This window comes from Muntiacus reevesi, chromosome 3 (assembly GCF_963930625.1).
Source record: "Muntiacus reevesi chromosome 3, mMunRee1.1, whole genome shotgun sequence".
Lineage (NCBI taxonomy): Eukaryota > Metazoa > Chordata > Mammalia > Artiodactyla > Cervidae > Muntiacus > Muntiacus reevesi.
Window position 1 is genome coordinate 33839760 of NC_089251.1, and position 12536 is coordinate 33852295.

The window sequence follows — 12536 nt, forward strand, 5'->3', positions numbered from 1 at the left end:
GTTTCGGTTTCCTCATCTGTCAAGTGTGGCTCTGATTCAGGCACGCGGTAGATACTGAATGAGTATTAATATTACCATCACTATTACTCAGCAGCCAGAGCCCGGGATGGAAGGCCTCCCCTGGGGAAAAGCTCATCCTGCTGAGGGGGGGGTCCCATCCTCACTACCGCCTTTCTTCTCCCTCCCAGCTCTGCAAGAAAGACAAGCCTCCAAGTTCATCCTGGTGTTTCCGGCATGTCCTATCCCTTGAGGAGTGAGGGTCCTACCCAGGGGAGAGGTGCCCCTAGCCATGACCCTGGGAAAGGCCTGTGACCACGCAGAGTCCAGGAGGGGCCTTTGGGACGAGGAGCATGGTCGGAAATGGGCGGGGTGGGGGCGTGTGGTGGCGGCCGGTCTCTTGGTTCCCAGCTTAAATGGAGAACTGCAGAGACCACCCACTGAACCACAAGCCAAGGGCCTCTACCTTCCCTGCCTTTCTGTGCTTCCCTGTTACAGAGTTCCCTGCGTCTGGACCCCACTCCTGGATCCTAGGCCTGATGGATTAGCACCTGTCTGGACTAGAAAACCTGCTCTCGACACCCGCCGCCCCCCCCTTGCCTCCATCTGCACTGCAGGAATCCGGGCCCTCTCTCTTCCCCTTTCTGCCTGGGGATCTGCTCAGCCTCTGAGCAACCACCAAACCTGCAGTGCTAGGTGCTCCTGGGCTCAGAGCAGGGCAAGATTCAGTGGCCTGTGGTTGTAGCACTGGTGCCCTGTCCCAACTTTAGGAGGCATCATTGCCCATTTTCCAGACGAGACCCAAGATTGCCCAGGTCCATGGAACTTGCCATCGAGCTGCTGGGATTTGAGTCTAGGGACCGGCTGATGTTAAAGGCTGCCAGAAGGATCTGGAAACGAGAAAGGGAAATGGAGGATGGAGTAGCGGTGGGGAAAAATACTCAGTTCTGCCCATAAGTAGAACATGTCAATCACGTTTTGTGGGCACTATCTGCAGAAGCCTTTTAGCATCTACTTGAAGATGTTTAATTACTTAGTACAAACAACAATAAGAACAGTGGTTCTGTTGGGCTTTCTTTGTGCCAGGCAAGTCTATTAACTCATTGAACTGAACCGATCCTCACGTTGAGATTAGAAATGTCACCCCTCCCTCGGCAACAGTTCTGACCTCTGCCTGCTCTGATGCCTGGTCTCACAGAGCAGGCTGTCAGCTCCCCTCTCTCACCTCCCCACCTGAGCCCAGGAGAGGACAGGACAGTACTCCTCCAGCATGGTGTGTGTTGAGCCATTTCACCCTTTTTAGAAAGAAAAAGAAGTCACCTTCCCCTTGGGGGTCTTCTCAGCAAGCCAGGCCCCCTGCCCCTCCCTGCTGTTGCAATCTCACTAGCTTCCAGGTCATGATCCTACTGGCCTGAGCTCTGACTCTGCCAGTTTCTTGGCCTCCACTTGGGGAGATTTCGACAGCCAAGTGGGCAGTCTATCCAGATCCTTGCCTCACAGTTTCTTGACCTTTCCAAACCCCATGACTTACAGCTTTTCTTCAGCAAGTCACCCCCTGGGCAAAATGTGAGACTTGACTCCACCGGGAAGGGCTCCATTCTTTAAATTCCGCTTTAGAACTCTCTGCAGCTTTCTGTGCATCTCTCTCCTGTGCCTTCCAGGGAGCACCCCCTCCACCCGCTTTTCTCTCACTTGCCCGCTGTCCTTTCCTCCCTACCTGCATCCTGTTTCCACTCCACCAGGACATCTAACCAAGACAAGAAAAAAATGGGTTTTCCCGGCCGTGAGCCCTCGGAGGAGGCCTTTCGGCCGCAGCCAGGCGCCCAGCTGGAATGGCATGATCCTGAAGCCCCATTTCCACACGAACTGGCAGCGGCGCGTGGCCACGTGGTTCAACCAGCCGGCTCGCAAGATCCGTAGACTCAAGACCCGGCAGGCCAAGGTGCGCCGCATCGCCCGGCGCCCCGTGTCGGGTCCTCTCCGCCAGTGGTGAGATGCCCGACGATCAGGTACCACGCGAAGGTTCGCACCGGCAGAGAGCTTCAGCCTGGAGGAGCTTAGGGTGGCAGGCATCCACAAGAAGGTGGCCTGGATCATTGGGATCTCGGTGGACCCGAGGTGCCGGAACAAGTGCACGGAAGTCCCTGCAGGCCAATGTGCAGCGACTCAAGGAGTACCGCTCCAAGCTTATCCTGTTCCCCAGGAAGCCCTCGGCCCCCAAGAAGGGAGACAGCTCTGCTTAAGAGCTCAAACTGGCCACTCAGCTGACCAGACCTGTTATGCCCATACGGAATGTCTATAAGAAGGAGAAAGCCAGAGTCATCACAGAGGAGGAGAAGAACTTTAAGGCATTTGCCAGTCTCCGCATGGCCCGCGCCAACACCGGCTCTTTGGCATCCAGGCGAAAAGGGCCAAGGAAGCCGCAGAACAGGATGTTGAAGAGAAAAAATAAAGTGCTGTTGGCAACTTATGATAAACCTGCAGTGTCCATGTGACCTTCGTTGTGTAAGGAGCCAGGGCCTGGGGGGACCTCCTCGAGGGGGACCTGAGGTGTGTCTGACCTTTGTCACAACAGAGCTGAGGGAAGCAGCTTTGGTACCTGGGAGGCTTGTGCTTAGTGCGTGTTCTTGTCTGGACCCTCCAGCCCAGGAGGTGCTGTGTGTTCCCGTTACTATTAAAATACTATTTTCTCATCTGGAAAAAAAAAAAAAGAAAGGGAACACCAGGCTCTTCTCACTTATGGATATTGGATACATAATTCCTAAATATTAACACACTGAATCAAGCATTATATTCTAAAAAGCACATCCCAACCAAATAGACTTTATTCTAACCACAGAGAAAGAGATGTGGTTTTAATACTGCTAAATTTGATACTATAGCTCATATTAATATATCAAAAGAGGAAAAACAACTTGACCATTTAGATGAATGCCAAAAAAATCTACTTAATAAAACTCAATACCCATACCTGCTTTAAAAAAATAATAAACTCCTAATAAAATTGAAATAGAAGGATACTTCTTTAATGTGGTTTTAAAATATCTATGTCAAACCAATAGACAGAGCCATGTGTGATGCTAAAGCATCAGGGATATCACTTATTAAAGCAGACATAAGAAGAGGGTGCCAGATTTCCCCCGTTCTTTGACATTATTTTGGAATAGACAATCAGTGCTATTGGTTAGAGGCAATTGCCTAGAGGCAGTGAAACCCTGGTAGCAAGAAGCCATCAAGAGCCCACTTCTTAGTTTTAAAATATCATTCTCCACTAGAAGGAATCAGAGCTAATAGCCGATCCCAGGGCTAGAACAGGAAAAATACAAAATGAGTTTAAAATACCTTTTTGTGCCAGAAACTAAGGAAACAGTCCAAAAATAATGGGGACATGTCAAGATGACATCGGAATCTCCCTGAAGGCTAAATTTTAAACAATCTGAGCATCAAAATAAATAGTGATAGTAACAGATTACAACCTTTGGATTAAAATAAGAATCTGTGCATCTCTAATGATATAAATGAATAAATGGTGGAGAAAAAAAAACTTTTCCTTACAGTAGAATGCCAACTAATATGTGTAGAATGAGTGATGGAAATAGACCTTCTCCACTTGGCAACCATCAGCCTTGTGGTTGAACAAGGCTGGAGTCATCAAAGGTCGGTGGAGATTTGAAGAGAAATGAGATATTAGGGTGGTCTTGGAGTACCTCCCCACCATATACATATCAAAGACAAAGATGATGAGTTTACTATGGAGAAATCCGGCAGGCACCAGCCTGACCTATGATCAAGGTTAGCATCACTGTTGGTGGGCCAGGTCAGTAACGTATGCCCAGATGTGATGCCCTGAGATGAGCACATTATCATTTGTGTGGGATTCTTGCCAAGAATGCATGTCCTGAGGGTGGACATGAGGAAATACAGGACAGATCTGTCCTGGGGGACATACTATAGACTGAATGGCCAGTACTCTTTAAGACTATCAGGGTCATGATAGACAGAAAGATCAGCTTGCTTCAGATTGAAGGAAACTAATGAGGCATGATAACTAAATGCCAGTCAGACGTGGACCCTGGGCCAGAAAGGCAAATGAGGCATTGCTGGATTGGTTGGAGAGATCCATCCAAGTCCATGGATTAAGGAATGGCATTAAACTAATTTTGATTTCCTAATTTGGAGGGGTGAATGATAGTAACATGGAGTAGGAAATGGCAACCCATTCCAGTATTCTTGCCTGGAAAACTCCATGGACAGAGGAGCCTGGCAGGCTATAGCCCAGGCTATAGCTCTGTGTTGCAGAGGCAGACACAACTAAGCAACTGAGCAGACACAAGGGATAGTAACAAGGAGAGGGTATTGTTTGGGGGAAGTACAAACTGGAGTATTTGGGGTCATGTGGCATCCTGTCTACAAGTTTTTATCAAATGGTTCAGGAGGGAAAAAAGGCAGATCTATGTGTATGTCAGAAGAGAGACAGAAACACAAATAGAAATTGCACAATTGTGGTCAATGTTTATCAGAGGATCTGGGGGAAGGGGATATAGAAGTTCTTTGCATTGTTCTTGAAAAGTTTCTATAGGTTTGAAGTTATTTCAAAGTAGAAATAAATGATCAGTGAATAAACCTCAACACCGGTCACGGGGCAGACAGCTCTCACATGGCTCTGCTGACTGGTGCTGCTGCAAGTGTGTGGCACTTGATACTCGGGCACTTTTGTGTCCAGCTAACTGCCCTTTCATTCCTGACACAGAATCTCCAAACTTTCACCAGTGACTCAAGCCCATATCTGCCCCTTTCTCCCTCCCACTTTGTCAGATAACTTATTTTTCAGAGAAACTATAGGACATCATGAAGAGTGTCTACTAATTTCCCTAACCTTATCTTGGTATCTATCCTTCCCATTTATTCTCAACACACTGCAACATAGTTCATCTAACTTTGAGACGGGCTTCCCTGATAGTTCAGTTGGTAAAGAATCCGCCTGCAATGTAAAAGTTCCCGCTTTGATTCCTGGGTGGGGAAGATCCGCAGAGAAGGGATAGGCTACCCACTCCAGTGTTCTTGGGCTTCCTTTGTGGCTCAGTTGGTAAAGAATCTCCCTGCAATGCGGGAGACCTGGGTTTGATCCCTGGGTTGGGAAGATCCCCTGGAGAAGGGAAGATCCCCTGGAGAAGGGAATGGCTGCCCACCTCAGTATTCTGGCCTGGAGAATTCCATGGACTACAGTTCATGGGGTCACAAAGAGTCGAACATGACTGAGCGACTTTTAAATTTTATTTTATTATAACCTTGAGACAGAGTGTAAAAGCCCCCACAGATCTGTGATTCATTAACCACAGAAACCCCTCCCGGAGGCCTCCACCCTCAGGCTCTGAACTGGATGGGCCGCCCTCCATGCCTGCCACACAGCTGTCACCTGAGATGTCTCTTCACCACTCATTCCATTCCTGGGTTCCCAGCTCTTCCCCTTTCCACTTTGTTAGGGAAGCAACTCAAATAACAGCTTCCAGTGAAAGAATTCACAGGAGGTAAACTTTTTTTGAGATTTTCCATGTCTGAAGATTGTGCATAGCTAGTTTTTGTATATATTTTTCTACCCTCACACTTAGTTTAACCAAGTATTCATTAAAGACTGTTTTTCTTCATAATTTTAAAAATACAGCTTCCTTGTCTTTTTTTCTTTCAAAATTACTCTTAAGAAGTCTGATTTCATTCTGATTCCTGATCCTCTTCATGTGACCTGCTTTCTTTCCATCCTGGAAGTTTTTAGATTCTTTTATTTCTCTCCGTTCTGAAACTTGACAGTGATGGTCCTTGGTGTATGTCTTTTTTCAGCTATTGTGTTAGGCGTTTGGTAGCTCCTTTCATATTGGTCACCTATGTCATTTTGTTGATTGTTTCTCCCCTCAAATTTCTCCATTATCTTTTTCTGAGATTATTTACAAGCAGATGTTGAAACTCTAGGATCCATTCTCTAATTTTCCATCTTATACTTGTCCCCTTTTCTAATATTTTGCCCTTTTACTCAATTTTCTGGGAAAGTTTCTTGACTTTATCTTCTGACTTTTTCTGTTAGATTTTTAAAAAAGGTTTTCTATCACACTAATTTCAAAGCTCCTCATTAATTTTCCAGTGTCACCTTTTAAACTGTCACCTTGCTCTTATTTCATGGATGCTTCTCCCATTTCTTTGAATACTATAGGTTATTTTAAAAGGTTTGTTCTGCTCCCTGATTGGTTAGTTGGAGGCAGAAGAGGCTAGGAATGCTGTGCTTGAGGCTCCCAGCCAGAGCCTCTATCCTGAGGCCTTTCACTTTGACAGTCACCTGGACCCCTTCTAATACCTTCCCTTCACAAAACTCACCCATCTTATGCCCATTTCCTTAGCAGCCTTATGATACTTGAGACAGCCTTCTGTCTCAAGAAGACACCCAGGGAAAGAGTCTTACAACCCTGGGAGTAGGTACCTCAGCCCGCCTCCTCTCCATCTATATCAGAGCTCTACTGGTTGCATAGGAATTTCTGGTGACAGAAGAATCAGTGAAGGAACAACTTTGGGTGAGATGGGCCTCCTGGTTCCCTCTCTATGGTACCAGTTAAGCTCCCTCTCTCCTTGGGGAAATGGTCTCAGGGGATGGTGGTGTGAAGGAACTGGCTTGAACCAGCTTAAGAGAACCAACTGTCAGGGTTTTGAGAGATGAGGGAGCTGATTGATGTTACAGCAGTAGCTTGAAGTCAGCGATGGTATTTACACCACTGAAATTGGCAAACGCTACATGTCAATCTTTTGCTTCTTTTTTTTGGCTTTGTTTTTTGAAAGGTTGTTATTAAGCATTTAGAACACGTCTCTGAATATCAGTATCGCTCACTCAGTGCTCTGCTTCCTAGGGAGTGGAGCTGAGGAGCAAGACAAGGACCAGGAGTTGTGCAGCCCCGATGGGGCTTCATGCTCTGAGGCTGGGTTTGCTGTGGAATACCTCTTTAGCATGCCACCTTAAAGCACTGATTTTATTCCATGTACTTGGAATCATGGCTCTTTCTGCAAACTAGTGCAACCTATCTTCAAACTACCAGCTCTGGGATACTTTAAAAAAAAAATTACCATATCCATATAGCAGGGCACCAGGGAGCCAGTCACAAGCACCAGGGGCTCCTGATTGTTTCCAGGAAGCAAATGGGCTTCCCCCAGAAAAGGCAGATGGGTGTGGGGCTCTCTAGTCCAATGAGTCCTTGATAGACTGACAGCCCAGAACCACCCACCTCATCAGTCATAGAGTGTCATGCTTCTTTCTCTTCCTGAATGCCCTTGGAGAGACAGCTTGGAAGGTTGGACTCGAGTTGGTTTACTGGAACTTGATATGATCCCACCCTCCAGGTGACAAGAGGAATTTGGGGAGCTTCTGAGCCCAGCACCCAAAGCAGTGAGCTGCCCTGGGTCTTGTCTCCACTTCCCGGTCCCGTTGTGCTCTCTGCTTTCATGGTCCTCCTTCCAGTCCTCTCAGTGCCAGCTTCTGCCACCCAGCCAGACTGGAGATGGGCTTCCCTGAGGGAAGAATTAGAGGAACAGGTGAGGAAGTACCTCACCTACCCTGTGGGCCCTGGCTGGCTGGTCCAAAGGAAGATGCTCAAGTGTACCCTGGGGGCTGAGGATGTAAGAGCGAGGGTGGGAACAGATTCTAGGAACCTTGGGCCAGCTCTTCTCTTTCCTACCCTGCTCTGACTTCACTTCTCTCTGTGCCTTGGTTTTCCCAAATGTGAAATGGGACTAATCACTCTCAAAATATCCCTGCAAGGTACTAATTACCATTTGTAAGAGACTTTGAGATCCTTGGATGGACTATAACAGTACTAATAATGGATAATAATACTCTGCTCTTCTCTGGGGCCTTTCATCCATGGATCTCAAAGCCTTTTACAAACCTTAATTAATTCTCACTACATCCCAGTGCAGGAGGCTGATGGTCATTAGCCCGATTTTTACTGGTGGGGAAACTGAGAGAAGCCCAGAGGTTGGCTTAAGGCCACACAATAAGTCTGCAGCCCTGTGAGGGCTAGAACTCACAGCCCCTGACCCCCGCGAGAGATCACATGATGTAGGCTCCAGCCCAACCTGGCAGTAAGGCTGATGGAGCAGCAACAGAGCCTCCTGCCTGCCAGAGCCCTGGAGTGGCTGCCAAGGGGAGTTTGCACCACTGAACTCTCAGAGGACTTGGGCAAATAGGAGGAGGCTCATAGGCATGGGTTTTGTTAGCTGGTCTAGAGATTTGGGGAGAGAAGTAACATTGATAGGGTGCCCCATGTGCCCCTTAAACATGTGCCCCTGTTTAAGGCCCTTGTGTCATCTGGTTACATCCCACCTGTGATAGGCATAGTGTTCCCATATCGTTCCTGTATCACAGGTGAGAAAACTGGCTTGTTGAAGAGGCCACCATTTATGCTCACCCATGTTGAACCAAACATCGTGTTTGTGGTGCTTTCATTGTCACTCATATGGGCCACAAGTCATCTGGGTAGCATGAAGTATAATTAGGCATCATTTTAGAGATGGGGAAACTGAGGTACCCAGAAGAAAAGTGACTCGTTCAAGGGTGTGACCTTGGACAAGTCCTGTTCTTCCACAACCTCTCCCTCCCTCCCAAGTCCTCAGAGTCCCCCAGCCCTGACTCCCTCTTAACCCCAGCTGGCCGGCCAGGCTATGTGAGATCATGGCAGGAAAGGCTTTGAAGTGCTCTGAGGCAGCACCCAGGTCCTCCCAGGGGCAGATGAAAAGCCTCCTCCCCTGGGTTCTTTCTCATCCCACAGGAAAGCTCTCAGAAGATGGAAATGGCACAGTCACGAGGCTGACCAGGGATCACCTGGGGACAGTGGCCCGTGGGCTTCCCTCCAGACCTCTAGAGTGCACCCCCATGTTGTGCCTGGGGGATCCTCTGGGGAGGACCGGGCTTCCTGGGACAGAGGGCTGAGGGTGTCCCTCCCGTCTGGAACAGGCTAGGGAGAGTCTGAGCCCAGGGCATGTGACCGGGCAGTTCCTGCCCCTCTTTGGGGCCCTGGTCTCCCAGGGAGTTAACCTAGAGGACCTCTGAGGTTGCTTCCGGCTCTGATGATCCCTGACACCCTAACTTGGATCCATGCTCCCCAGAATCCTGTTTGTTAATGATTACCCCACAGGAACCCAGAGAATTCATTAGCGAGCAGATTCCTCCAATATGATAGCGGTGGAAGCTTTACGTCCGAGCAGGGTGTCTGGGGAAAGATTGAGGGTAGGAGGAGAAAGGGATAACAGAGGCTGAGACAGTTGGATGGCATCACCGACTCGATGGACATGAGTTTGAGCAAGCTTCGGGGGTTGGTGATGGACACAGAAGCCTGGCGTGCTGCAGTCCATGGAGTCACAAAGAGTTGGACACGACTGAGCGACTGAACTGAGGGTGTCTGGAGACCTGGCTCTGGCCCCCCACAAACAAGCTGTGTGGTCTGGACAAGGCTTTTCCTGATCCTTGCCTCAGCTTCCCTGTTGGTAAAAACAGCAGTGGGGGATGCCTGAGGGGCCTTTGAAACTAGAGGAAAGAAATAGAGATGGCGAGATGAGTCTCTGGGGTGGGGGCGTTGGGGGCAGGGCACGCAGGGGACACAACTCTTACTGAGTAAAACGGGTTGGAGGTGGGGGCGGGGTGGGAAGAGAGCCTTGGAGTGATATTTGGCAGCTGGAAGGGGGTGGAATGAAGCTCCAGCAGTGGTGTTGTTGCCCACTGCCTGCTTAATCTTGATAGAAATCTACCTAATATTTATTTATGCAGCCTTTCATCCAACTTAACAAAATGCTTTCTCCCATGTTGTCTCTTTCGATTGCCCTCCCCATCTGTGGGAGAGGTCTATGAGCACTCCCAATCTACAGATGAGGAAACTGAGGCTCAGAAAGATGAAGTCATCTCAAGGACACCTAGGTAGTAAGGAGCAGACCCAGGCTTCTAGCCCTGGTCTGTCCCTGAGACATGCTTCTCTAGCAAGTTCCATGCCACAGGATCCCTTCTGGAACCAGTGCAAGGCAGCCTTGACCTGGGTTGAGGGCCTTGATGGCAGAGTCCCTTCATGGGGCCCTTTTCCTCCTCCTGAGGCTCCTTGGGGGTGGTGGTTGGGGGGGGGGTGCTGGCCCTGAGGGAGGAATCTCAGATGGTGAGTCCAGGGTGCGGCCAGCAGTGGGCGGGAGGCACTGGAAGCTGCTGCTAGCTGGGCCGGGTGGGGCAGGGCGGGCACGGGAACAGTGTGACCTGGACGGTGTGACCTGTGATAATTGAGAGCTGCACGCAGTGGCTGCAATGGAGGCAGGGAGGCCCCCCTGTGCTTGGGGGTGGCCTCACCATCAAGACTGGGGCCTCTGTGCCTCCCGCCTGCTGGTTCCCCCTCACTACAGCTTGGCCGCTTCTAGGAGACGATGCTGTCTCTCCCACCAGCAGGTCCTCCCCTGGGAGCTTGCTCAGACCTGCCTTCCTCACAAAGCTCGGTAGCAACTCCCTGGGGCAGAAAATGTCTCTTCTGAAAGCAAGACAAGAGTTTAATTAAGCTCTAAACGCGCACAGTTGAGCCTGAAATTAGGGTGGTGATGGGAGGGGGAGAAGGCAATCGAGGACGGGTGGGGGGGGCTTCAACCCAATTCTGGCCCAGCTGAGCCAAACAAGCCTGCAAGCAAACATTTACAGAGCCTGTGGGCGCGGTTACAAAGCCTCTCTGACCTGGAGAGGGGAGAATGCCATGTTTCCTCTTGTGTTTGGGGTAAGTCTGTGGAGGATTTGGAAAGTGGGAGAAGGAGCAGGGAAGTGAAGAGACACCAACCTCTGAGAGCAGATCCTAAGGCTCTAGGGACACGCGAGGGTGCCGGGGGCAGGGGTGGGGGGACACTGGGGGGTCCTGTGAGACTGCAGGTGGGCCAGTGGGAGCCCTCCCCACACCCAAGGCCAGCTGGGCTCTGGGTGAGCCCAGCCAACCGCACGCACAGGTGTGCCAGGGCTGGGGCTCCTGCCCAGCACCCCGCTTGGCTCACCCAGGTGTGCAAAGCTCATTCTGCTCCCTAAGAAGGCAGGGAGCAGCCAGCCAGGTGCCCGGACGGCTGGCTCCCAGCTGGAGGACAAAGCCGCTGACACTGGGTTTGCCATGGCTGCAGGCCTTGGGGGCAGTCAGGAGCTTTGAGGGGAGCAGAGGCTTCAGCCTCCTCTCTCTCCTGTCCCCAGCTCTCCCCAGGCTGTTGCTCAGACAGTCAAACCACAGCCTCCTCCTCTACCTGGCAATTAATCCTGCTGTGCCCTGCAACCTGGGTTGGGTCTTACTCTGTCAGGGACTGAAGCAAAAAGAGACGGGCCGCCGGGCGTGTTATCGCTTGTCTCCGGGGCAGAGAGGCGGTTGCGACAGAGCCCCTGCGTGCGTGTGGACGTGCCTGCGTGGAGCGGTGAGGGAACAGGCTGTCCTCGGGGGGCGCCCTGGTCCGCCTTCCCTGTGTGTGTGACAGGGAACCCAAGGGCAGACCCCACTTGATTGACACAAAAGCTGCTCTCACAGAAGCACCAGCCAGGCTTCAGCCACTAAGCGGCCCCTAACTCGGGCCTGATGCCCTGGTGGCTTCCCCGTCCCAGGGCAGATGGGGAAATCCTGGCACAGGCTTTCTGTCACTGAGTCACAGGTGTCCTGGAGGTATGATGACCGCTGGGCAGAGGGTCAGGAGAGGCCCCGAGGTTCATCCAAGGAAGCCTCTCTCACCCATCTGTGCTTATCTCCCCTTGACAACATCTCTGCCCCTTATCCTGTGGCTGCTGTGACAAATTACCACAAACAAGCTGGCCTAAAATGACAGAAATTTACTCTCCCACAGTTCTGGAGGCTGGACGCCTAAACTCAAGGTGTGGACAGAACCTCTTTCAGCCCCTGGCAGCTGTGGCGTTTTGTAGCCTTAGCACATCTGTCTCCACGGTCTTCACATGGGCAGCTCTACAAGGTGTGTGACCTCCCTCAGCTTCATTCTTATAAAGACATTTGTCACTGGATTTAAGGTCCATCCAGATAATCTAGGATGACCTCCCCTGCTGAAATCCTTAATTTCATGACACCTGCATAAACCCTTTTTTCCAAATAACACATTCCTAGGTTCTGGGGATTAGAACATGGACTTACCTTCTGGGAGCCATCTGTTACCCCACCCGGTAGTCAGTTAGCGTGAGTTGGACCCCTCCAATGATGGGAAGCTTGCTACCTTATGGGTTGGCTCAGTTCATGCCTAGACAGGTCTAATTATTTTAAAGTTCTTCCTTGGGTGGAGCTGAAATAACAAGAACCTCTACCCACTGGCCCTGGTTCTATCCTTCAGAGCATATATAATATACCTAAATAAATAAACTCTATTCCCACTGCCCCATGCCCTCGATTACAATGCAAAAACAAAATTTAAAAAAGATGACCCAGCTTAATCCTGGAGTCAGAGACAGAGCACAGACCCTGGGGTCAAGAGACGTTAACTCACCAAAAGTTCTCTCCCTAGAATCTTGTGCCTCAGTT

The 12536-nt window shown here is 50.2% G+C and overlaps 1 pseudogene; it reads left to right on the plus strand.

Annotated features, from left to right (window-relative positions):
* Positions 1-289: 289 nt before the first annotated feature.
* On the plus strand, positions 290-2521 carry LOC136163959 (large ribosomal subunit protein eL13 pseudogene; annotated as a pseudogene).
* Positions 2522-12536: the final 10015 nt, after the last annotated feature.